Raw genomic sequence first — 27711 nt, 5'->3', positions numbered from 1 at the left:
TTCAACAGCTCAGACACAAGAGGTATGTGGCAGGTCTACAGTCTACACGGATACAAAAAGAAAACAGCCCCGTCGCGGACCAGGATGTCTTGCCCCCAGACAGGCTAAATAACTTTTTGCTCGCTTTGGAGGACAAACAGTGCACTGACACGGCCCGCTACCAAAACCTGCGGGCTCTCCTTCACTGCAGCCGAGGTGAGTAAAACATTTAAACGTGTTAACCCTCGCAGAGGCTGCAGGCCCAGACGGCATTCCCAGCCGCGTCCTCAGAGCATGCGCAGACCAGCTGGCTGGTGTGGTTTTATCGGACATATTCAATGCAATCCTTATCCCAGTCCTGCTGTTCCCACATGCTTCAAAGAGGGCCAACACATTTTTTTTCTTTGTTCTTCCTAAGATTATAGTCTTAAGGTAACTGGCTAAACGACTACCGCCCCGTAGCATCACTCCATCTCCGTCATCATGAAGTTGCTTTGTAGGAGACTAGTCAAGGCCATATCAACCTCCACCCTACTGGACCACTCTATGACCCACTCCAAGTGCAGCTTACCGACCCAATAGGTCCACAAGACGGACGCAATCGCAACCACACTGCACACTGCCCTAACCCATCTGGACAAGAGGATATACCTATGTGAGAAGTCTGTTCATCGATTACAGCCAGCATTTAACACCATAGTACCCTCCAAACTCGTCATCAAGCTCGAGACCGTGGTCTCGACCCGCCCTGTGCAACTGGGTCCTGGACTTCCTGACGGGCCGCCCCCCAGATGTGGTGAGGGTGGTAACAACATCTCACCCGCTGATCCTCACACTGGGGCCCCCACAAGGGTGCGTGTGAGCACATCCTCATGTAACTCCCTGTTTCACCCACGACTGCGTGGCCCTTGCACGCTCCAACTCAATCATCAAGTTTGCGGATGACAGGCATAACAGTGGTAGGCTTGGATTACCACAAGCGACGAGACGGCCTACAGGGAGGAGGTGAGGGCCCTCGGAGTGTGGTGTCAGGAAAATAACCTCAACCCAACGTCAACAAACAAAGGAGATGATTGTGGACTTCAGAAAGCAGCAGAGGAGCACCCCCCTATCCACATCGACGGGTCAGTTAGTGGAGAAGGTGGAAAGTTTTAAGTTCCTCGTTGTACCATCACGGACAAACTGATTGGTCCACCCACACAGACAGCGTTGTGAAGAAGGCGCAGGCAGCGCCTCTCAACCTCAGGAGGCTGAGAGAAATTCGCTTGTCACAAAAAGCACTCACAAACTTCTACAGATGCACAATCGAGAGCACCTGTCGTGGTTTTCACGGCCTGGTACGGCACTGCTCCGCCCACAAGTAAGGCCTCCAGAGGGTAGTGAGGTCTGCAGAACGCATCACCGGGGGCAAAACTACCTGCCCTCCAGGACACCTCACCACCCGATGTCACAGGAAGGCCAATAAAGATCATCAAGGAACAACAAACCACCCAAGCCCTGCTGTTCACCCCGCTATCATCCAGAAGGCGAGGTCAGTACAGGTGCATCAAAGCAGGGACGAGAGACTGAAAAACGCTTCTATCTCAAGGCCATCAGACTGTTAACACAGCCACCACTAACATTTAGCGGCCGCTGCCAAATACTGACTCAACTCCAGCCACTTTAAAAATGGAATTGATGGAAATTATGTAAAAATGTACCACTAGCCACTTTAAACAATGCCACTTAATATAATGTTACATACCCTACATTACCCATCTCATATGTATATGTATATACTGTACTCTATATCATCTACTGCATCTTGCCACTTTATGTAATACATGTACCACTAGCCACTTTAAACTATGCCACTTTATGTTTCATACCCTACAGTACTCATCTCATATGTATATACCGTACTCTATACCATCTACTGCATCTTGCCTAATGCCGGTTCTGTACCATCACTCATTCATATATCTTTATGTACATATTCTTTATCCCTTTACACTTGTGTGTATAAGGTAGTAGTTGTGGAATTGTTAGGTTAGATTACTTGTTGTTATTACTGCATTGTCGGAACTAGAAGCACAAGCATTTCGCTACACTCGCATTAACATCTGCTAACCATGTGTATGTGACTAATAACATTTGATTTGATTTGATTTGGTCCCCTCCCACGTCAAACACGTGGATTCAGAAGGCGGGTTAATTCAGGGGAAAAGGTGACATCACCCTAACTGTCATTTTAAAACATCAATGGTAAAATGATATTCTCTTACCTAATTTGAATAAGTACCGCCTTGTAACCAACAACGGAAAAAAGCTTCTATATAGTAGTATACACTACTAATATATGTTAAAGATACTTATATGTCTCCCCTTTCATCTGTGTCTGGTGTTAGTTAGTGACTGCCTAGCTAGGTCTTCAGCCAGCATGGAACAAAATACGGGGAAGGGTCGTTCGAAACTCTGACGCAGTTGTCATGCAACACATCCGTCAGTGCTGCTGTGAACTAATGATCGGGAAATTAAGCTTTCTGAGACATTGAGGTTCTCCAGCCAATTGTAGTCGAAAATAGGTTCAATACTTGAGGCTTTGATCTTTACAGTGTACACTAGTGACACCTGATGGTCAAAAGAATTTGGAGCAGCCAAATTATTATAGAGTCCCACACCCTGTAGCGCGTACACAGCGTAGCCTTTTTGACTTCTACCAAACCAATACCAAACCAATCACGTGCGTCTGATAAAGTGATACAGGCATCGACACACTGCTTGCAGGTACACTGCTTAGCGATTTTGACGCATGCCTCGGATCTCCAACATCAAAAGTAACATCACTACTGTGAACCGCATCCCAAGAGACATGCCAAACATGAGATACAATATCAATTTGTTTATCACCAAATTTACTTTTTACTGCAACACTGCTCACTGCATCCAAGTTGCTTGATCTGTCAGTCAAGGCGAGCTGATTAATATAAGCTCCCGTCCCACAGCCTGTCTTTTCAAACTTCCTGGTAGGGATGTTACGTTTGATACTGGACCTCCGAGGCATGCATCGAAATCGCTAAGCAGTTTGCTTCGAAAGAGTATGCCGATGCTTGTGTCACTTTATCAGAAGCACGTGATCAATGACATCTGAAGCTTTGTTTTGTCGAATGACCAACAGATTGGTTTGGTAGAAGATAAAAGGCTACCATGCGCACATGCTACATAGTGCGCGATGTCAACTATAATAATTTGGCAGTTCTATATTATTTTGACCAGAAGGTGTCACTGGTGTACACTGAGTTGATCAAAGCCTCAAGTAATGAACCTATTTTCGACACAATTGGCAGGATATGCTCAATGCTTCAGGAAGCTTTGTTTCCAAATCACTACTTCCTGGTAGATCTTTTGAGCATTTCTATCCCCCCAAAATATTCTGGGTGATATTTTAGTCACTCAAAAGGCAATTTTTTTTATTTATTTTTTTTTACATGTGAATCAGATTGACTGTTCAGGAACTTAAACAAGTTTAATTAGGTGGTAGCACTGGAACAGCATATGGTTCCTGAGAAGAGAATTACTAACTTAATCTACTGTCCTCAATTAACACAAGACACTATCACTGACCATAGTCATCTATAACATGTAACCAGGGTTGCCAGGGCAAGCTACAATTTCTAGCCCAATGTCTACTCAAAACCCGACCAAATGGCCTGAAAACTAGCCACATTTTTTTTGCAGCAAGATAGGAGTTGCCATATCTATACAATAAATCATTTTTCCTTAACGTTATCAAGCAAATTTAGAAGGAATATCATAGTAACTTGTAACGATGTTAGAAGCAAAATTTCCTCAAAATAATCATTATTGCAAGCTACGACATGACATAATAAAGGAATTTGAATATGTGGTAGGAGAAAAGATAATTCACACTTATTAAACTCAACAGATAAATTGACATCCATTGATGGAAAATTTACTCGTTTGACTGCAATGATTACGCATTAAGGCACAAGTGAGTATGGTATAGGGCCAATATATCATGGCTAAGGGCTGTTCTTAAGCGCGACGCAACACAGAGTGCCTGGATATAGCCATGGTACGTTGGCCATATATCACAAACCCCCGGGGTGCCTTATTGCTATTATAAACTGGTTTCCAACATGTGCATACTATAGATACGTATATCTGACAGGAGAGTTCGAGTGATCAAATCAAAATCAAACTTTATTTGTCACATGCCCCGAAAACAACAAGTGTACACCTTACCGTGAAATGCTTACTTACACGCCCTTAACCAACAGTGCAGTTCAAGAAGAGTTAATAAGAAAATATTTACCAACTAAAGTAAAAAATAATAAAAAGTAACAATAATGAGGCTATATACAGGGGGTACCGGTCCCAAGTCAGTGTGTGGGGGTACAGGTTAGTTGAGGTAATTTTTACATGTAGGTAGGGGTGAAGTGACTATGCATAGGTAATAAACAGCGAGTAGCAACAGTGTACAAAACAAATGGAGGAGGGGGGAGTGTCAATGTAAACAGTCCAGTGGCCATTTAATACATTTTTCATCAGTCTTATGGCTTGGGGGTAGAAGCTGTTAAGGAGCTTTTTGGTCCTAGACTTGGCGCTCCGGTACCGCTTGCCGTGCTGTAGCAGAGAAAACAGTCTATGACTTGGGTGACTGGAGCCTCTGACAATTTTATAGGCTTTCCTCTGACACCGCCTATTATATAGGTCCTGGATGGCAGGAAGCTTGGYCCCAGTGATGCACTGGGCCGTACGCACTACCCTCTGTAGCGCATTACGGTCAGATGCTGAGCAGTTGCCATACCAGGCGGTGATGCAACCGGTTACGATGCTCTCGATGGTGCAACTGTAGAACTTTTTGAGGATCTGGGGACCCATGCCAAATCTTTTCAGTCTCCTGAGGGGGAAAAGGTTTTGTCGTGCCCTCTTCACGACTGTCTTGGTGTGTTTGGACCATGATCATTCCTTAGTGATGTGGACACACAGAAGAACTTGAAGCTCTCAACCCTTTCCATTACAGCCCTGTCAATGTGGATGGGGGCCTGTTCGGCCCTCCTTTTCCTGTAGTCCACGATCAGCTCCTTTGTCTTGCTCACATTGAGGGAGAGGTTGTTGTACTGGCACCACACTGCCAGTTCTCTGACCTCCTCCCTATAGGCTATCTCATCGTTGTCGTTGTGATCAGGCCTACCACTGTTGTGTTGTCAGCAAACTTAATGATGGTGTTGGAGTCGTGTTTGGTCAGTTGTGGGTGAACAGGGAGTACAGGAGGGGACTAAGTACACACCCCTGAGGGGCCCCAGTGTTGAGGATCAGCGTGGCATATGTGTTGTTGCCAACCCTTACCACCTGGATGCAACCCGTCAGGAAGTCCAGGATCCAGTTGCAGAGGGAGGTGTTAAGTCCCAGGGTCCTGAGCTTAGTGATTAGCTTTGTGGGCACTATGGTGTTGAATGCTGAGCTGTACTCAATAAACTGCATTCTCACATAGGTGTTCCTTTTTTTCAGGTGGGAAAGGGCAGTGTGGAGTGCGATTGAGATTGGGTCATTTGTGGATCTGCTGGGGTGGTATGCAAATTGGAGTGGGTCTAGGGTGTCCGGGAGTGTGCTGTTGATGTGAGCCATGACCAGTCTTTCAAAGCACTTCATGGCTACCGACGTGAGTGCTACGAGGCGGTAATCATTTAGTTAGGTTACCTTCACTTCCTTGGGCACAGGGTGGTTTGCTTGAAACATGTAGGTATTACAGACTCGGTCAGAGAGAGGTTGAAAATGTCAGTGAAGGCACTTGCCTGTTGGTCCGCGCATGCTTTGAGTACATGTTCTGGTAATCATCTGGCACCGCGGTTTGTGAATATTGACCTGTTTAAAGGTCTTACTCACGTCTGCTACTGAGAGCGTTATCACACAGTCATCCAGAACAGCTAGTGCTCTTGTGCATGCTTCAGTGTTGCTTGCCTCGAAGTGAGCATAAAAGACATTTCGCTCGTCTGGTAGGCTCGCGTCACTGGGCAGCTTGCGTCTGGGTTTCCCTTTTTAGTCCGTAATAGTTTTCAAGCCCTGCCACATCTTGCCCTGGCCACGTTTGCAGTCCTCATGCCTCCTTGCAGCATGCCTAAGACACGTTCACGCAGATGAGCAAGGACCATGGGCATCTTTCTTTTGATGTTTTTCAGAGCCGTTGTAGTAGGATTCAATCTTAATCCTGTATTGACGCTATGCTTGTTTGATGGTTCGTCTGAGGGCATAGCGGGATTTCTTATTAGAATCCAGATTAGTGCCGCTCCTTGAAAGTGGCAGCTCTAGCCTTTAGCTCGATGCGGATGTCGTCTGTAATCCATGGCTTCTGGTTGGGATATGTATGTACAGTGGTTCCTCCTTTAAAAGTTGTGTCATACTGTAGCACACCTTGTGGGCTGCTGCAGCATTCTATGACATGTTATTTAATTGTCAGCCATTTTTTATGTTAATGCAAGTTAGTGCTAGTTTGGCCACTAGAAGGCAACTTTGAGAATCATTTGATAGTCTCCCATATTGGCATTACTAGAGAATTTAAAACCTTTTTTTGTAAAAACATAGTACATGGGATTGATTTTAAGAAATTTGGCTTAATTAATTTGATTAATATTGTGTTTCTATTCTGAGAAAAACAAAAAACAAAACCCTCAGAGTTTCCTTTAGGATGGAATGGAACATTTTGCGCTGTACAATGTGACGGTCGGGTGTAGGCTACAGCATAAAAGGATTGGATGATTCTATATTAATTTCTAAGGGGCATAACATTTCCACACCCTAATTATAATCCAATCAATACTCATTTGCCTATGGTAGGCCTACCGTATATCTACAATTTTTTTTTTCCAATGACATGACCTCTCCGCCAATAATTACATTTAGAGGATTGGAGGAAAAATGCTAAACACGAATTTCACCCCTGGTGAGACAAAACCGCAACTTGTCAGTGAAGAGCACATTTTGCCAGTCCTGTGCAGGTGTTGTTACACGTGGTCTGCCACTGCGAGGACGATCAGCTGTCTGTCCTGTCTCCCTGTAGCGCTGTCTTAGTCGTTTCACAGTACGGACATTGCCCTGGCCACGTTTGCAGTCCTCATGCCTCCTTGCAGCATGCCTAAGACACGTTCACGCAGATGAGCAAGGACCATGGGCATCTTTCTTTTGATGTTTTTCAGAGTCAGTAGAAAGGCCTCTTTAGTGTCCTAAGTTTTCATAACTGTGACCTTAATTGCCTACCGTCTGTAAGCTGTTAGTGTCTTAACAACCGTTCCACAGGTGCATGTTCATTAATTGTTTATGGTTCATTGAACAAGCATGGGAAATAGTGTTTAAACCCTTTACAATGAAGATCTGTGAAGTTATTTGGATTTTTACAAATCATATTTGAAAGACAGGGTCCTGAAAAAGGGACGTTTCTTTTTTGCTGAGTTTACATTAATAGGCTACTTGATGGCCAACAGAGGAAAATGTATAATTCTCAACATTTAGCCTAATGTCAGTTCCATTGAGGACTTTTCCCTTAAAAAGAACCATGGGAGGGAGTTTCATAACTTCCACTCCATTCTAGCGTATTAATATGTTTTATGGAAGAAGGTTTGGAAATAGGTGTCTCCATTAATGAGAATCTAAATAGCCTACCTACAACTGGTAAAAGGTTGTCACAACATACGTGTGTGCTCGTCTCGCTCACCTGACTCAGGCAATAACTGTATACTCCGGTGCCCCTGATCAGCTACTGCATGGCCGGGGTGTCCCAGCCATCAGCTCATAGCCATTGTTGCGGTTCCCGCTACTACTCCATTCCTGCTTCTCCCGAAGTTCACGCCCACTATCCGTGGTAGCGATGGTGATATGTGTGTTGTTTTTTTTTACATGTGATTATCACATTTTGAAACATTAATAAAAATGAATCTGCCAATTAAACTATTGTACTGTTTTTTTTATGTTTGTGTGTGATGAAGATGATTAGTGATTAAGGCAGTAACCTAACTTGTTAACGCAAACTACTGTAGTGGAAATTATTTCAGCTAAAAAGTGAGCTATAGAGATTTTCTTATTTGCTTATGTTCAGTTAACACATACTGTATCTTAAGAATATGATGGAATAGAATTGAACATTTTCGTTTCTCTTAGAATAAAAACCTTAGTTTAACAACAGTTTTAGTAAGTAATACTGAGGAGTTGTAACAAAAAATACGTGTATTTTTCCGGGTGTGCACATGCTAGGCAGAGGAATAGCAATTCTTACACTATTGTTCTAAATTCAATCACCTTCTTCATCCTCATCATTCAGTTCATTGAAATTCAATTTTGAAGTCGTGCACAATTATCAGTTTCTATTTGGTTTATGTCGCCCATTCATTGTCAGTTAGAGACACATTAGCGCCTTGGGACCCAAAAACATAATCAGTGCTCTAATTCCCCCTTGCGTTGGTCTGGAGCAATGAAGTGGTGACGCAGGGTACCGTACTAAACCACAAATTACCTCTAAACCCTGCAGCATAATATCAAAACTTTTAGTTGAGCAACCACTGTAGTGGAAATCATTTCAGCCAGAAAGTAAGCTATAGAGATTTGCAACCAGATATGCTACCATGTCTAAGAGGCAAAAACTATCAGGAAGCAAATATATATAAAATAGAAAATAAGAAGAAAAGAGACACACACTCTAAGCAAAAGAGATTCGCTGTTGAAATGTATCAGCGTGCAACAATTTCCATCAGCTGGTGTGGAGAACAACAAGCCTCCAAGGACAGGCCATTCATTCACAGCGCCAGACGAGCCCCTGTTCACTGGTTCTACCAGCAAAGAGGGCGAGTCCGGGCTATCCACTTCCACCGATGATGACAGCTGTCTGGGTGGACAAGAACAGGTGGTCTCACCAGGCTAGCCACACCTCCAAACAATGCCAGCGGAGACCCTACTATCTAGGACCCGGACTCAGATTCGTCGCTCCACGTCCCCGATGACAGTGGTGCTGCTGCTGGTAAATCCGACTCCCAGACAAAAAACATAAAATATCCCGGTGAGTGGCCAAAAGATATGAATGGATCTTTACAGGATATGTTAGCGCAGGCTTGGCCACATCAAGATAAGGAGGGGAATTTCCCAAGATATATTTTCATTGGCCCACTACAATAGGAGGATGACGAATGGAGAGAACATGGCTTGTTAATTCCAATCAAAACACAATTAAGCTATCCATAGATGTCGGTATAGCCAAATCCTCCAATACTGTCCCATGCACTCCTTAAATACCTCAGTGTCTGGCAAGGGCTTGGTGTGTTTGGGCTCAAATTGAGTGAGGGTATCCCATACCCTTTCTTATGAGAAAAGGGCAAAAAGTATACCTATTGTTAGTTTTATATTTATACTTAGAAATAAATACATTAAAAGTTTGGGGAAACCCTGCTATAAACAACCATTCAAAAAGGTTCTAAAAGGCCCCAAAAAGCATTCTGCCATGGCTACAACCCTTTTTTTATGGTTCATTACAGCAGGGTTTCCCAAAATCGGTCCTTGTTTGGCATATTTGGGATGCTCTGGATTAAAGTGTAAGACAGCGTGTTCCAGTTCCCGTAAATATCCAGCAACTTCACACGGCCATTGAAAAGGAGTGGGACAACATTCCACAGGCCACAATCAACAGCCTAATCAACTCTATGTGAAGGTGATGTGTTGCGCTGCATGAGGCAAATGGTGGTCACACAAGATACTGACTGGTTTTCTGATCCATGCCACTCATTTTTTAAAGCTATCTGTGACCAACAGATGCATATCTGAATTCCCAGTCATGTGACATTCATAGATTAGGGCCAAATTAATATATTTAAATTGACTGATTTCCTTATATGAACTGTAACTCAGTAAAATCTTTGAAATATTTTTTTCAGTATAACTTAATTTCCTAACCATTCTGAATGCTGGCTGCTGGTGAATACACATTCCCAGCTCTGGCTGGATTCAAATAGGAATTACACATCACTTTACAAGTCTGCATAATATGACTTTCAGTCCACCATATTAGGTTAAATCTAAACCCACAAAGTAAGGCAATTTCAATTTTAATGATAACACATTCACTTAACATGCTGACCAGACCGGACACGTCGCGTGCGCGAGCGTCGCAAAATAAATTTAGAAATCCATGTTATTCAATTATTGCACCCACACTGCTCGCTCGCGCCAACGAGCGTCTGCGCTGCCAAGGGCTAAAATAGAACTCCTTTCTATTTCTGACGCAGATCGCGATGAAAGTCCTGCCTCTCCCATCTCCTCATTGGTTTATAGAATCAGGTACTCTTCATTGGTTATACCCACGTGGGTGATTGAAAGACTAAATGTTTTGCCGGTTGTTGTGGTAAAAGTGTAGATGCCAATCACCATATAAATTCAAATATGAAAAGCCTGGAAGGAGGAGAGATGACTAGAAACGATTCGGTTGACCGTTTTATGTGTGGATTAATTGTTGGAGTAGAAGACCTTGTGCATTTCAGGTAAGATAACAACTCAATGTTTATATACCAGGACAAATTAGCTAGCAACAGCAAGCTAGCTAAATAGGACAAATTAGCTAGCAAGTGCAAGCTAACTAGCTAAATTGCCATACATTTTTAATGTTTTTCGATCTGTCGCCAAATGAATGTCATTGGTTCAGAGTTTGTTTTGATATTTTAACCTGCGTGTCGTGATCGCGTTTGGTGTAGGGGGACAAAATACATTTATGCACGATAGCGCACACACGGCCAAACCGGAACCCGGTTTGGGTTCCGGGTAAGACTTCACTTGATGAAGGCTACATTACTGAAAATTGATGAATGTAACAATCATGATTCTGTCACTAACAAATACAGTCATGGGTTGTAACTCTACAATTAAATCAAAAGGCAAGGCACCCTGGGAAATTTGCAAATAAGGCTTTACACTAAGCAGTGTGTTAATTAATACTTCTTAGGGCTAGACCGCTTTTTTCTCAATTTCCGCCTGAATGACATGCCCAAAGTAAACTGCCTGTTGTTCAGGCCCTGAAGCCAGGATATGCATTTAGTTGCTACCATTGGAAAGAAAACACTTTGAAGTTTGTAGAAATGTTAAAATACTGTAGGAGAATATTACACAATAGATATGGTAGGAGAAAATCCTAAGAAAAAACAACCAGAATATTTTTGGTCATATTGAAAATTATCTCCCTGGATGCAATTCCTATGGCTTCCACAGGGTGTCAGCAGTCTATCTTCAAGGTCTCAGGCTTGTAACTTCAAAAACAAATACGTTTTAGTACAGGGACACAGTCTTGGAAATTCGTGTTTGCACGCCCCATGAAGACAGTACGCACCTGCTAAAATCTGTTTCCTATTGAAAATACTTCTTACCGTAAGAACTATTATAGTTTGATTACATTTTAGGGTATCTGAGGAGTAAATAGAAACGTGTTGAAACAAAGTTTAGGGGTAGATTTTCAGATTGCTTTCTCTGAATGTTGAACGAGTAGATTACTCAAATCGATGGCGCCAACTAAACTGACTTTTTGGGATATAAAGAAAGATTTTATCTAACAAAACGACACTACATGTTATAGCTGGGACCCTTTGGATGACAAATCAGAGGAAGATTTGTGAATGTATGAAACCTGTGCCGGTGGAAAAATATTTTGATGTGGTGCGCCGTCCTCAAACAATCGCATGGCATATAGCTATAATAGCTACTGTAAACCAGACAATGCAGTTAGATTAACAATAATTTAAGCTTTCAGTTGATATAAAACACTTATGTACTTATATGCTAGCGGGACGTCTATCCCTAATGCTGAAAAGTGTGGACCCGAATAGACACTGGACCAGTGTTAAATTTAGTGTGTCTGTCAGTGTTAAATTTAACACTGGATAATTTGCTGTGCACACCCACCAAGACATCAAGACAGCCATAACACCTCATCAGCACCCTCAAAGGGAAAAACAATGAACATATTTGTCAGACCCGGGGAGTAGGAGAGAAAGGGTGGCAGTGTTCAATCAGCTAATTTATTTAATATGCCAGTTCTCTCAGTCAGAGTCAAATTATCAGGCTAAAAAAGCCCTGGGTACAACAGACATTGAGCTGGGTGGCAGGCTGTGAAAACAGACTGGTAACAGAGAGACGCCTGTTAATGGCCGGGCTACAGACAGACAGGAGAGGAAGGACATGAGAGCAAAGGAGAGGGAGGGTTATTGAGCAAAGAGGAGCTCGCTCTCTTTCTCTCTCTCTAGCTTTCTCTGTCACTACATCTACCACTCCTCTCTTTTTATTTGTCCCTCCGACTCTTCCTCCCTCTCTACAAATCTCTATCCCCTCTACTCAATTCTCTCATTTCTTATTTTATGCACCAACCTTTTACCCCCTCTCTCAAACTCACCCCATTCTATCCAACACTCCACACATCCCTCTTTCTCATTCATCTCTCATTCTCTCCAACTCATTATGCCTATTCCTCTTTGTCAAATTCTATCTCTGCCCGCATCTCTATTGCCAAAACTCTCTCCAAAAAAGCTCTGTCTGTATCTCCTCACCATACTTTGTCTTTGATATCAAGTCTGATTGGGGATATTCCAATCCTAAATCCGTTGTAGTTCTGCCAGTGTCTTTTCTCTCTGCTCTTTTCTGACCATTAACACTATTTGTCTGACCCATTTTGACATCATCCGACATCAAAGGAGTTCCCTGCTGTGTATGTTCCATCTCCTAGATCTATCTTAGATCATCTTCAATCTTAGATCATCGGTTTGACTCAAAGGTATTGCACAAAAAATTCTATTCAATCTATTTGTCACATGCTTCGTAAACCACAGGTGTAGACTTACTGACAAGTTGAATCAAGGGAAGAGTGTGCCATTTGGTACACAGACACTATCTCTAGCCTGAAAACATGGAGGTCTGTTCTGAACACAAAGCCTGTCTGAAAAGATGCAACCTCTACTGGTTGTAATGGAATGAAAAGTAAGCTACAGTAATAACACCCTGGGAGACCATCATGCAGTCCAGTTTACCAGCATTAATCTCAGGCTGGCCCACAGGCATCAAGGGTGCGGCAGGTAGCCTAGTGGTTCGAGTGTTGGACGAGTTACGGGAATGTTGCTAGATTGAATCTCCGAGCCAACAAGGTAAAAATCTGTCGTTCTGCCCCTGAACACGGCAGTTTACCCACGGTTCCTAGGCCGTCATTGTAAATAAGAATTTGTTCTTAACTGACTTGCCTAGTTAAATAAAGGTTAAAAAAAATTACTCGAACACAACAACACTCCCTCAGCCCAATCTAACAATCTAATGCTTAATTATTTTGTTGTAATGTAATTTCACCCCATGACACAAACATTAACAAGTGCTATTGTCGTAGGTTCCTGGAGGATCCTTTAGTGGTTATTCAAATTGAGACTGTGGGGGAACCCCTATAAGTTCTTCGAATAACCTTTTAAAAGGGTTCTTCAAAGAACCCCTTTTAATGGATCCTCAAAGAACCTTTTGAAGAACCTTTTAGGGTACGTTTTTTAACGACCCCCTCCTCCCATATTATTATTATTATTATTATTATTAATACGCATTACAATAACAACAATAACACTATTTTAGTTGTCAGTGTTTATTATGATTTTAGTGGGAAAGCAGAATAAAAAAAATCGAAATATGAGGTAAACTCCCAGCAGAGCCCCAAGTCCAATGGGTTTATCCTCTGGCATGTTGATGTTCTCCGTATCCATACCCATAATGATTTTGCAGTGCATGGTGATCTAACAGGTTTCCTGTTACATTCATCAGAGGTGTAAGGAGGGTAAAATCTGTGAATCCAAAACAGATGTTTAACAAAACATGCGCACAAGAGTACCTTGGTTTTTGTGGTAAATGTGAATGAAAAAAACTGTTTTCATAATGATTTTCATACACATACCTTGTCCATAATGTAGAGGCCTGTGGGATTTTCATTGAAGAGGTAAGGGAGGAGGATGGTAAATGTGATCTGCATAACATATCAATACCAATTGACATACCTTTGTATGCCTCCTTGTCTGTATACCTGCAGACACAGACAAAAAGTGAGCAGATCATTCATCTGCACCCAATACAGCTAGCCTTCAACATATTATTATAGCATACATATTATTACCTCTTTGTGGATCGATATCCATTGAATTGTGTCCATTTTCTGTTTTAGAAAGATTTGCACAATTATGAAAAGATAGATGGTATCATCATAAAACAATATCAATATAGATCATACAAGGGACACACCTTACCTTAAATTGAGGAGATCTTAACATTGTTCAGTTAAATGTCTGCACCTGCTGTCCTTTCAAATCCAAATGTTTCAGTAGGGCAACTAAGGAGGTTCCCCGATGAACCCCACCTCCTATGGGGTTCTTGGAGAACCTTTTGTCTGCAATTTTCAGTGGCTAGAACACTAAGGTTCTTTTAAGAACTTTGAGGATCTTAGAAGAACCCTTGTTGAACACCTAATATTTAAAGTGTACACATAGCTAGTTACACCAGAGAAAAAGAGAGAGAGAGCGAGAGAGAGAGAGAAGCAAGAGCTGCTCCACTTCCTGCCTGACTGCTGCAGCCCATACAGTACCTCCTCCCGGGGAGGAGAGGGAGAGAAAGGAGCAAGTCAAGTTGTTGACACAAGAGTTAAATATATAGGAGAAGCCAGGGTGATAAGAAAGATAAATAGGGTAGGGCTAAGAGTTAGGTTGAGAGGAGAAAAATAGGAACATTTTGAAAAGTTAGTAGGAGAACGCAATGGGGAAGCTAGAGAAAGTGCAAGACACTGAAGAAAGCAAAACATGCTGTCCCCCAGTGACTCTTCAAATGGATACATTCATTATTATCATTGTCAATTACCATTCCTTTCGCATCAAATGCATACATCATACAGAGAGGAATTTTAGCCAAAAGAAACAGCACTCCGTCGTGTTCCTCCTTTCATTATAAATACAGAGGAGTTGCAACAGTTGCTAACCCCATAATTACGCTGTTTCAAAATGTCAGTTGGTGACTTTCATGGATTTTGCAGATCTAAGTGAAGTGAAGTCACAATATGCTCTTATCTTCTCTGACATAATGTTCCTTTCTCTCTCCATGATCCAGTCAGAGTCATACGGGTTCTTTTTCAGGCTGGATCCCAAATGGCACTCTATTCCCCATAGTGCACTACCTCTATCTGACCATGGCCCATAAAGCGCTATATAGGTAATAGGTGACGTTTGGGATGCACACCTCAGACTCTAGATTTCATTAAACTGCTACAACTCTCTCAGGTAACTTTAAATCACAATCCCTACTTCCAAATCTATCCTCACTATAGCTCAAAGACACGTGTAGTTCGTCGGAACGATGTGTCGAAGGGACGAAAACCTGCTGGTTTGTAAATAAGTCATTTTCAGTTCCTTGTTCCATATGGCGTCAGTGGAGCAGTGAAAGCCTGCTCAGTTTGTGGGCCCCATCTGGGCAGTTGGAAGGACGGTTTGTGTTCTGACCTTACACCTTCCCACATGTTACCACCACCAGCATGAGAGAGAGAAAATGGAAATTAACAAACACGTTGCTCTCTTCTGAGGCCAACTCACGATTAATTAAATCAACGACACCCCTGTCGGTGTAGCACAGTAGATCCATTACTCACAGTTCTACGTGAACATTTTGTATTTTTTACTTCTTGAAAATGCTGGATATCACAAGACCATCCAGGATCAACCCAGCATAATGACGATCCAGAATGAACACAACTATGACAATGCAGGATCAACCCAGCTAAATAGCAGAACATAATCGGAAACAAATTGAGCTGCTCTCCCTCAATCCTCACACACTAAGTCACTAGCTAAATGACGATCCAATATCAAGTGTAAACACAGCTTAATGACAATCCAGGATCAATCTGGACATTCTCTGCTATGATTCGGCCTGCTGTACAGCACAGTAAACATTAACTAGGCCAGTGAGTGATGGTAATGTGAGGCATATTAATGAACAGGACAGCTTTCTTCTCCAATTATTAACCAGAGGGTGGGACCTGAGGAGATAACTCTTCTTCAGGTGGCACAGGGCCGAGCACCAGCGGCTGTCACGCTGCCACCCCACACAGCAGATTAATGGAAGGATACCGCCACAAATGAATCACATATGGCTCATATCCTTCTTATCCATGAAAATGCATAAGTATCAAGGATGTTTTTCTTTTTCAATTCTAAAGTGTGATTCAAAGTGGAGCCTAGTACCTGGTTCTTCTAAGAAAAAGGAGATAAAAGAAAAATGTAAATCAAGGAGCCCAAAGTCACCTACCTGTGAGTGTGTGAATGTGTGTGTGCTTGCACATTTGTCCACGTGTGTGTGCACCCACGTTCCTTTATGCACATCCAGGGTGGGAAATCTTTACCATTGAGATTTTCCATTGTATAATTCATGTGTTCTGGTCTGTTCTGGGCTCCACCTTGGCTTCAGGTTCATCACATGACACATGAGATTAATTACAGTGGTGTTAGGAAGCTGAGGAGCCAGCACCTGTCCCGTCACAACCATACATCAGCATTAAGAAATCAGCCCTCTGCGAACCCTATTTATCAGACCCATTAAATGCCCGTAAGGCCCCGAAAGTGCTGCAGGAGCTGTGGAGAGAGAATACCATTTGAATGTGTGTTTAAAGGTCTGGCCCCAAGCCCACCTGAATCGCAAGAGGAAAAAGCGCTTCTGTTATGTTTCTGTAATTATTTACAGATAAGGTAGATTAGCTCGAGACAATATTGCTACGACTGCAAAATGTTATTTAAAAATGGTATCAACTAAAAAACAAAATGGCTTCTTTGTCACTATAATGATATTCATGGTGGTACATTTGGTGGTGAGGATTGACGCTGGAATAGTGTTGTCAGAACAGTGTAAGCTGCTGTATGTGTTAATACGAAGTTGATATTTGAAACATGGACAGTCCAAGGCCAACAGACAGAGTCCCATACATTATCACAATCCAGGCTTTTCATATTAAAGTCCAGCCAACAGAGAAATTGAGTCATACATCTAGACGTACGGTATAACACTGCATGTGGCATACTGTATTTCAAAGTAGTAGGGAGGGCAGGGAGTGTCAGACATGCATTAGCCATGTTCAGGAAGGAATACCTAGATTATGCTAGAACTCCACATTCCCAGTCATGGCACATTCCTGGGACAGGCAAAAATTCCCCTGGGGGACAGGGATTGGCTTGTGTCCAGTCCAACTGATAGCTAGACCTCATAACAAGAAGGACTTGTTTTTAATGAATGCCCTCTTTGCATGCATAGCGGGGACATGAAGTTTGGGCTTTCTGACAGGAGGCCTCGCAGGCAGGCTCAGACCTGGAGCCCTAGCCCTCCTGTCTTCTGTCGTCTCTCTCCACATCACCACTGGGCTCCGGGCTTAGCTGTATTGTTATTATTATTCCACACTTTGGCTGGAGTCTGGGTGCCTCAAACAAGCGCAGGTATTGTGTTTTGTGTTCCAACGGAGGGAAAGAAAGAGGGAGGGAGGAAGGGAGGGAAGAGGGGTACCAGTCACATTTCCCATCAGGGTCCGTCTTGGCAGCGGAGGGAAGTAATACCCCAGTCATCTTTCAACAGTATCCACTAATGAACTGTTTTTATATGACAGCATGTAATTACAAACACGGCCAGCCATGTCATGAAACCTTTTTTCCTACCCCCCCTTCTCCCCCTCGCCTCCCCGACCCTCCCTCCCTCTCTCTCTCTCTCTCAACATCTGATGTTGAAATCATTCTCTGTGCCAGTTTGTACATCTACATTTGGAATCCAATTCACACCCCTGACAGTGTGGATGTTGTCAGACTCCCCATACTAATATTTTGACATAACTGTACAGAGCAGTCTGTGCATGGCACTACCTTCCTCCTACCTTATGGAAGTATTCAGATACAGACTCGCATACCAAACACCTGTCAGTGGGTGGAAACACTGTAATTTGTATCATGCTTATCATGCTTATCTGTAAATTGTTACACAGTTCTTAACACTGTGGTTGAAATTGTAAAATGGGTTACTTCATATGCATGAAAGCCAGTGTGTAGTTTATCAAGTGTAGTTTATCAAGTGTATTTTTCTACATAAAACAGTAGAGAATTGTAACTTATTGTGAAATAATTTTATGCCAAGAAAGTTTCCCTAAGCGGAGAAAGATGGAGAAAAATATCCACATGCCAGAGATCTTATTTTCTAGTCTCAGTACTGTCCCTGTTGCCCTTGAAATTCTCAAAATGGCAAACTAATTTGTCAGCTTTTAGCTTGGTTTTCTACCACTTCTACCACCCTACCCTACCAAACCAATCAATATGCGCAACACACACACACACACACACACACACACACACACACACACACACACACACCACACACACACACACACACACACACACACACACACACACACACACACACACACACACACACACACACACACACCACACACAACACACACACACACACACACACACACACACACACACACACCTAACACTTTTTTGGGTATCCTTTTCCCTCCTCCCATCACAGTTTTGGTTGAGGATAGGTTTATCCTGCTGCTTACAGTCATGCAGGCGAACAGGTAGATTCCTAACGTTTCCACTCTTCTACTCTGAGGGACTTCCAGGCAGTTCAAGGCCACGGCCAAAGGCCTCAGTCTCTCTATCAGTATTGCTGCACAGCAGAGCAGACAAAATGCTTTCATCACAATGCAAGAGGGCGAGCTAGGAGATGATACTTTGAGATGAAAACAGACAAATCATCTGTTTTCCAGAACGAGGGTGAGATGGGATCTGCCCCCTGATAGAAGGAGAATAGCTCTCTCTTTCTCGCTCTGACTACTGTCTCTTTCTCTCTCTGTCTCTTTCTCTCTCTCTGTCTCTCTCTCTCTGTCCTCTCTCTCTCCTCTGTCTCTCTCTGTCTCCCTCTGTCTCTCTCTGGTCTCTTTCCTCTCTCTGTCCTCTCTGTCTCTTTCTCTCTGTCTTCTCTCTCTCTGTGCTCTCTCTCTCTGTCTCTCTCTCTCTCTCTGTCTCTCTCTCTCGGTCTCTCTCTCTCTGTCTCTCTCTCTCGGTCTCTCTCTCTCTCTCTGTGTCTCTCAGTCTTGTATAACTAACCTTGTTGGGACACACAAGTCAGTCCCATTCAAAATAATTTTTTCCCTAACCCCGTACCCTAACACCTCACCCTCTCCAGACCGGTATGATGTACAATATAGAAACAGGGCAGAAAGTTGCAATTGGCCCGTCTAACCCATGGTTTGATACCAGCATAAACCACAAAACCTAACCTTAACTATAACCCTAAAAACGAACCCTAGCTCCTAACCCTAATGCTAAATCTAATTCTAAGCCTAACAAATTCTAACATTAACACTAAACCCTTTAGAAATAGTGTTTGACCTTGTGGGGATGTCCCTAGTTGGTCTGTTTTTTATTTGTTTACTATTTTGTGGGGACTTCTGGTCCAGGAACTTGGATAATATCCTGCCACTGCAGATAACTTAATCATACTGAGTTGAGTCTGCCAAGATGCATATTCATGTGTCTTATCTACAATATGTCACAGTAAAGCTATTTCCAGGACATGGACTAAGTTCTGTTGGGTTAGCTTTTAATAAAATATTCTACAATGTGTTCTACATGTGAAACGGTTTACTTACTTACATAGTGGCTTACCATAGTTTGTTTCCATGTCCTGTAACACATATGAATTGGCTTGAGAACACAGGCAACAGCTCTCCTCTTCTCAGTCTGTGTCTACTGAAAACTTGTACTTTGGACAGTTACTTTGATATGCATTCTAGAGTTTCTTTGTTTCCCAAATCACGATTTTTCTAACAAAAATAATTTTACTCCTCAAAATGTGGACTTCTCTTCCCACATTTTTATGGTTATATTTTTTATAGCCCTCTATGGGACAATGGGAATGCGTGGACAGCAAACACAGAGAGCTGGCCTGTGTTTAGCTAGCTAGCTCATTTGTGTGAGTGTACATTACCTATACATAAAATGCCTTGCATTGACCCTGTGTCCTAATTTACGACACAGTCAGAAAAGCCTTGCTAATGGGCACACTCCGCCTAAAATAGCCTGCCTCACAGAGGCCACCATACATCATGTAACTGTGCCTGGGGTTGCATCCTAAATGGTACCCTATTTACTATAGAGCACACTACTTTTGATAGGACTCTGGTGTCCACTCATTTCATTCCATCAGGCGGAAAGGAAAGGGAAGACCCCCGGCGAAAAAAACAAATGGCGTTAACAGGAGCACTTTCCTCCGGGCGATAAAGAGGGAGGGCACGTTCCTCCCTCTCAGTCTCTGCTAGCTGCACTCCACCATGTCATTCCAGGGGTATTTAATAGACCAAGTTGTGATGGACAACAGTTTGTAACTGGAGATTTGTACCTTCCCGGGCAATGTCTTTATACCTGCAGCCAAGACTCAATAAGCAAAATTACGTCACAGACATCAGAGACATGTCATGTGCTGAATGAAAGGTAAGAAGACATCTTTCCAGACGTTGAAAATACATCTTATATGGATGTTGAAATTATGTCTCATACGGACGCCGGATGTTGAAAATATTTACTTTTCGAATGGTGAACATACTGTACATCTTTTCTGGATGTTGAAAACAGGTGTATTTTAAGTACTGAATGAAAGGTAAAAATATGTATTTTCCAGATGTTGAAACGATGTAATTTACAGACATTGAAAATACGTTTTTTACGGTCATTGATTCTATGGCCAAATTTCAACTGTCATACATTGTCAATTCAGTAAACATTATATCACAACAATTATTTTCCAAACCAATTAACAGGAAAGAGGAGCCAACTGGAGATTACAACAAAACATGTATTATTGCTCCCATCACATGCTTTTACTGTATGTTATCTTTTTCAAAAGCAATAAAACTGGAAGTGAGGATGTTCGAAGTAGTCCAATATACAGAATAAACCAACAGACCACGTCAACTACAATAACAGATTTTTTTTCTTGCAATGACTGTAATATGTTGTTTTTCTACCTTAGTTGAAGGCGCTGAGTGTAAGTCACTCTGGATAAGAACGTCTACTGAATGACCAAAATATAAATGCAAAAACAAACACTTGCAAAGCATACTGGCCATTATTCTAATTAGCCCCAAACAAGTACACATTTGGTCGGGGGGAACCAGATCCAAATCTGAACAAATCATAGACGCCTAGGCTATGTTTCACAAGTATGAACATCACAGTACAGTATACCACAGTGGAGCATAGTAGAACATTGAAGAGTACAGTACAATATGGTACGGTACAGGACAGTAGAATTTTAGATTTTAAACAAAGCTGAAAACAAATGTTTTACCAGGGAGTGGTCCTAAATAGGTCCAGGAGTTGTGCCTATGACCATTTTTCTTTTGTTGCTGATGTTGCATGGTCATGGAAAAACTTGACCCACATATTGTATGACCACTCCTGGCAGCACATTTGTTTTCAGGTAGGTTCATTTGTATTTATTTTGTTTTTCATCATCATAAGCCCTATGCCAGGGCAGGGCAGAGCAGGGTCCTTGCCCTGGAGGGAGGCTGTGCTGAGATGTCCTCAATATAATCAGAATACCCCAGCCAGTGTTAGGAACATTTCTGTGATAACCTGTGTTTGCAGTGAGGTCAAATTACTGTACTGTAGCCTACATCTCACCAACAAGAGCTACAATCCTCTGCTTTGATCCCTGCCAGCCCAGCCATCACTCAGGCTAGGGCCTGGGAGAATTCACTGGAGGTCCGACCGGACAGCCCCAGGTTCCAGGGCCCAGAGCCAAAACCCTGAAGTATTGCAGAAATCTCAATTAATGAATATTGTTTTAGTGGTGGTATCATTTCATGGCTGATACAGTGTGTACCATGAAAATAGCGAGCAGCGGGGGCTCGTGGTGCAGCCTGTAACCGATCTGGGCGGTTGCCTTGCCAACAAAAACTGACTCACTTCTTGGAATCTTTGCATTTGCAACAATAAATCAGGACAGGGAGTAGCGGCCAGTCAATCTACCCAGGGTCTGAAACTCAAGCCGTCACAGTGTGTGTGTGGCTGGTGTGTGTGTGTGTGTGCTGCATGTACATGTGTGGGTACAGTGTGTGTGTGTCCGTGTGTGTGTGTGTGTGTGTCTGCATGTGTGTGTGTACATGTGTGTTGGGTCTAGGGGCTTAAAGTGAGGCGTCTCTCTGGATCATATCTGTGCCACTTAATCATGTCTCTCAGCAGCTGAACAAATGGAGATTGACGTTGTTCCCACTTCTACTCTCATCCCTGTGAGTGGCTTACACACGGGCATGACCGATCCCAGCACATGCGTGTCACAAGATATACGAGCGGCTGCACATATGAACTACTTCACAAAACGTGTTGAAGAATAGAGTGGAAGTGTGCACTTACGTCAAACAGAGGATGAGCTAGGAATAGGACAGTTTGGGTCTCCACGTACGTGAGGCTTTTGTGACTTATGTTCTGTCAAGCCCTTCCCGGCTAGCACAAACTACTTGGCTAACAAGCAATGCAGTGCAAAAGGGAGTACAAACTAACTCAGAGCAGACTTTCACAATTTCACTGGTCCAGGTAGTTTTAAACTTGCTATAGGCTCTAGTCTGGCTTGTATTATACCACATTGAAGTCATTACATTATAATATAGTTTGACTTGATATTGACACTGGGATATGGACTTTTAATGATTTGATACTTAACATGACTGAATAGTCATGAGAACATAACCAAAAAAAGAGATGTAAGCCAAGTGTGATCGCTCCATAGACTTTGGCAAGTCAATTCGGGAACACTTATCTCATCCTGGTCTTATGAGGTAAAACAGACTTTCAAAAAAGCTTTTAAGAAGTGAACTTTTATAATGGGCCAAATGGTATCTTGAGATATTCACGTGTAACTTAGACCTTTACTTGAATCTTTGATGTCAATTGGAGAATTCAGAGTCTGAGGTATGCTTCCAAATATCAAATTCGGATTTGGCACCAATGTGCATATAATCAATACAACACAAAGTCTGAAAATGTGCTTTACATGTGTTGTGGCTTTTATTCTTTATTTTCTTACTATTCCATAATTCCTCCCTGTATTCATAAGGGTCTAACAGTGGGTGTGGATAAGATTTAAATGTGCCGCAATAACAGCGATATTTTTTAAAAAGGTTCTCACAGTTCTCAATTTGTGTCACAGTTCAATTTGTCAGACTATTTCAAACTTCTCATTTCTGTCCAGACAACAGTATTTACAAGCATAAACAAACAACGCTTTCCCCAAAAAACCTTCTCTGTGGTATGTCATTTTACGGTACATGCAGTTGTGTCTGTGTACTGTACATGTGTGCGCGCGTGTGTGCATGTGTGTTTGTGTATGCATTCTTGCTTGCTTTCTTGTGTGTACAGTATAAATAAATAAAACGACCAAACAGTGCCATGGAGCCAACATCCACACACATATATTACATCTGGTTTCTCAGATGGGGCTATAGATGTTCTCTATCAACATAATCATCTCCACATGCCCTATGGAGTGTGCAATGTTATGTACACATTGCTCCCTAACCACCGTCTTCAGCTACAAATCACAATCAAAATGATTACCTCTCAGAGATTAATGTAGCCTACTACATGACCTGTTACAATAATGCTTTTGGGTTGCGTGATTGAATGGTTGTAGTAATTTTGAAGACAACGAATAATAGGCTACACAGGTTATTCTGTTCAAACTGGGATTGAAAATGTACCAAAACTTACAGTGCAGCTAAGAGTATAATAATGCTTATTTTAGGTACGTTTTTGGTAATGGTGTAGACAGAGCCAGTGGGTGACAATCAGTGGTTTAAGAGAGTTACAGTGCAGCTAAGAGTATAATAATGCTTATTTTAGGTAGCTCTCTTAAACCACTGATTGTCACCCACTGGCTCTGTCTACACCATTGCATCATACCTAGGGATAAACCATTTGTGTGCCCTTCTCACAACTGACAGTTAGCTCTCATTGGCTATTCTGAAAGAATATGAAAATTCTGATGACAGAAGAAAAGGAGAGCGGAGCGAGACATCCCTTCAGAGATTGTGTGTGTTTGTTTCTTAATTTATACTTTTGATTTAATTGTGTCATTTTTTATTTTTCTATTTATTTTTGTTCCCTTTTTCTCCCCAATTTCACGGACTCGGGAGAGGCAAAGGTCGAGAGTCGTCCGAAACACAACCCAGCCAAGCCGCACTGCTTCTTGACACAATGCCCGCTTAACCCGGAAGCCAGCCGCACCAATGTGTCGGAGGAAACACCTGGCGTTTGTGTCAGCATGCATTGCACCCGGCTCACCGCAGGAGTCGCTAGAGCACGATGGGACAAGAACATCCCTGCTGGCCAAACCCTCCCTCTAACCAGACAACTCTGGACCAATTGTGCGCCGCCCCATGGGTCTCCCGGTCGTGGCCGGCTGCGACAAAGCCTGGACTCGAACCAGGATCTCTAGTGGCACAGCTAGCACTGCGGTGCAGTGCCTTAGACCACTGCGCCACAGTCTGTTTCTATGTGAGCTTGCGAGAGAGCTTTAGCAACAAAAAAAAATCTCTATTACCCCCCCCCCCAAGCTCAGCTGAGGTCGATGCTTTGTCTTCCGTCTGGTCTGCACCAGCGCTAGGCCCCTTTAATGTGAAAGACACAAGGTTAGGGGATCCACTTACTGAACAGCAGCAGCCTCCGCCAGGTAATCAACTAAGCATGGCATTGCAATTTGACCTGGGTCAACCAGGCTCATACCTCCACTTTACGACAGGAGGAGAAAGCCCTGTGAATGTCCCGAATGGTACCCTATTTAGTGCATTACTTTTGACCAGATCCCTAGATCCTCAGACACTCAGTCAATGGGAATGTGCATGAAATGCTTTCTATTTAGTGTGGCCTTTACTGTTCTAATCTTGGTTATCTCTATATCCCTTTGTCTCTTAGTGTTTGATTTGTTTTTATCTTGCCTGGAAGTAAAAATGGAAATGTTGTTTATTGACCATTGCATCATTTTGTTGTTCCATAAAATGTTTTAAATGTATGGTTTTGAATCTGTTTCCAAGGATGCCAACAGGCTGAATGTATGTAGGAGTTAGGCTTAACCACTAATGGGGGTTAAAAAAATGTGGCCTGCAGGAATGAGGTCTAATCCAAATGGAGCTGATTTGGATTTAAGCTTTTAATAAAGATGCAGAGCATCACACCCACTTGGCAGACCTAAACTTTTCCACTTCTCTTTGTTTCTTGGCAGCATCATGTAAAACAAAAGTAGAATACAACCCACCGGTTGCCAACCCCTACTCTCCCAGACCTCTTTGAAATGCCCATTAAAGTCAATTTAGTCATTTTCTCCTGTTTTCATTTCCCTCCTCCTCTGCCTCTGGAATGATGCTAATATGTTTTTCTAGCCAAGTACCCCGACACCACAACAAATTCTTTAGGAGCGAAGCAAGAGTCTAATGTTTACCATCTTGGAACAAGTTTTGAGTCCATGCTTTTGGAAAATCTGAAATACACCAGCGGATCGTTAACAACCTTTTTTTTTAACATAGCCCAGTTATTACAGAGCTAATGCTGCATTGGATGGGTTGAGCTTCAGTTTCGGCTAAGTTTGCAAAATTTCTGTAACGTTCCTCAAATTCATAGGTTTTCCTGAAATCCCAGTTAGAAGATTCCCAGAATCAGGAAGGAAAAAGCAGGAAATCCAGAATCAGACAACCAATATTTCTGGAAAACCTGGTAATTTGGGGGAAGTTAGAGTATTTTTTCAACCCTTGAGGAGAGTAGAGGATTCAAGGCTAATGGTTGTTCAGAACCACTGGCTAGGTCTCAGTGGGAGGTGCTAACAGCATAAATGCATAAATAAATAATTTGGTAATTTGAATAACCGAAGAAAGAAGCTGGAGCCCCCTGCTAAGCAATGCATTATCTGGTCCATTGAGCTAGATTTCTCTTCAATGGAATACAGTTCAGCCGATTCAATTCAACAGTAATCTTGTATTTTACCGTTGATATGCTCTATCTAGCCTGATCATAAGACCTAAATATGAGATTTTTTGCTCCATTTGATGATATCTACTCACTATATGCTTCATAGAAAAACCCAGACAACTCTCTAAAATTAGGTGTGGAATTATTCAGTCTCGTATTGAAAAACTTCTACAGTTTGCTATAGAATACTACAGTACTTACTATAAAAGTCTATAGTAAACTGTAGTATACTGTAGAATACTATACTACACACTGTAGTATCCCTCAATCATGTGTACACAGCAAACAATGGTCCAGTGTCTATATGGGTCCACACTTTTCTGTGTTAAATTAACAGACTGTTTAGTGTAAAGGCTTATTTGCATATTTTCCAGAGTGCCTTGCATTTCAAGTAAATTGTATTGTTGCCACCAATGACTGTATTTGTTAGTGACAGACATGGCTGTTGAATTCATCAAGCAAGATTATAATCTGATATGTTATAATTAAAATACAATTACTTAACACAATACAACAAGTATTTCAGAAAGTCAAATTATGATGGATTGCAAAGTGATGTGTAATTCATATTGCAATCAAGACAGAGTGGAGATATCTAGCATTTGGAATTTTTATTCAACCACAACCTGATTTTAGATTGACTGCCGGGTTGGGAAGTATAAAATGTGAAAGTACCTAAAGCATCTAAACTGGAGTTTAGACACATGTATGTTAATTATATTTGATTAACATTAGATCAATTATGCTACTTTGTTTCAAAAACAAATATAGAAACAAACAATTAAAAAAAATCTTTGCAGGTTATAGAAAGATCACATATTCAAACACACACACACACACACACACACACACACACACACACACACANNNNCACACACACACACACACACACACTCCACTTCTATGTCAAAGATAATTAAACAAAACACTATAGTAAATACTACAGTATAGTACGATCCTCAAGAACAATACATTAATTACAATAGTATTTATACTATAGGTAACTGGAAATACTACATTATACTACAGTATACAACAGTCAATACTACAGTAAAGTCTACAAAATCACTACAGTGAATGCTACAGTAAAGTCTGCAAAAATACTACAGGGAATACTATAGTATTTATACCAGAGTATACTGTAGTCTTTTTTCATGTGGGTCATCTGTATGTTTTAGAGATCTGCCTTGAGGGGGAGTAAAATTTGCCAAACTAAAAAACGAAACGATAAGCATAACATGAGGACAAGGCACGTTGTGACCAGCAAACAAGAGACCCCCAAAAAATGTATGCCCTGACATTGTTCACAGTTTGGAGTTAAGAGCCCAAGTCCTTGCTTAGCCTCAATACGTCTCCCGTCATTTGTGAAAGAGAATACCCCTGGAACCATCCATTTACTACAGAGTTTTGCTACTACATATTTCAGCTCTGTCCTGGTTCTGGAAGCCACTTTAACCTGTTTCCAAAGCAAGGGGAACCAGCTTCAAACCAGCCCTGCCCGGGGAGAGGAGATCTAAAGATATACTGTACTATTGTCATAAAGTACCCAATGACTGTACTGTCAATGGGCAAGTTCAGCAAGTGTTCACTGTTTTGTGTGTGTGCACGTGGGCATGCACGTGTATTGTGTTTCTGTATGTGAACGTTTGTG

At 42.1% G+C, this 27711-nt stretch overlaps 1 protein-coding gene and 1 long non-coding RNA gene across 2 annotated transcripts in view; both read right to left on the bottom strand.

Moving 5' to 3' along the window:
* LOC111968473 (leucine-rich repeat transmembrane protein FLRT2-like) overlaps positions 1-27711 on the bottom strand; it is a 64255-nt gene that overhangs the window by 32476 nt on the left and 4068 nt on the right. The gene's annotated exons all lie outside the window — the stretch shown is intronic.
* Positions 13597-14607, bottom strand: LOC139028198 (uncharacterized). Its single transcript, XR_011480384.1, has 4 exons — positions 14265-14607; positions 14135-14173; positions 13919-14044; positions 13597-13808 (listed from the first exon to the last, which is right to left on the bottom strand). It is a non-coding gene; the product is annotated as an uncharacterized lncRNA (long non-coding RNA).

Source organism: Salvelinus sp. IW2-2015, linkage group LG9 (genome assembly GCF_002910315.2).
Source record: "Salvelinus sp. IW2-2015 linkage group LG9, ASM291031v2, whole genome shotgun sequence".
Taxonomy (NCBI): domain Eukaryota; kingdom Metazoa; phylum Chordata; class Actinopteri; order Salmoniformes; family Salmonidae; genus Salvelinus; species Salvelinus sp. IW2-2015.
The sequence above is the reverse complement of the archived record's forward strand: the minus strand, read 5'-3'. Positions and strand labels throughout refer to the sequence as shown.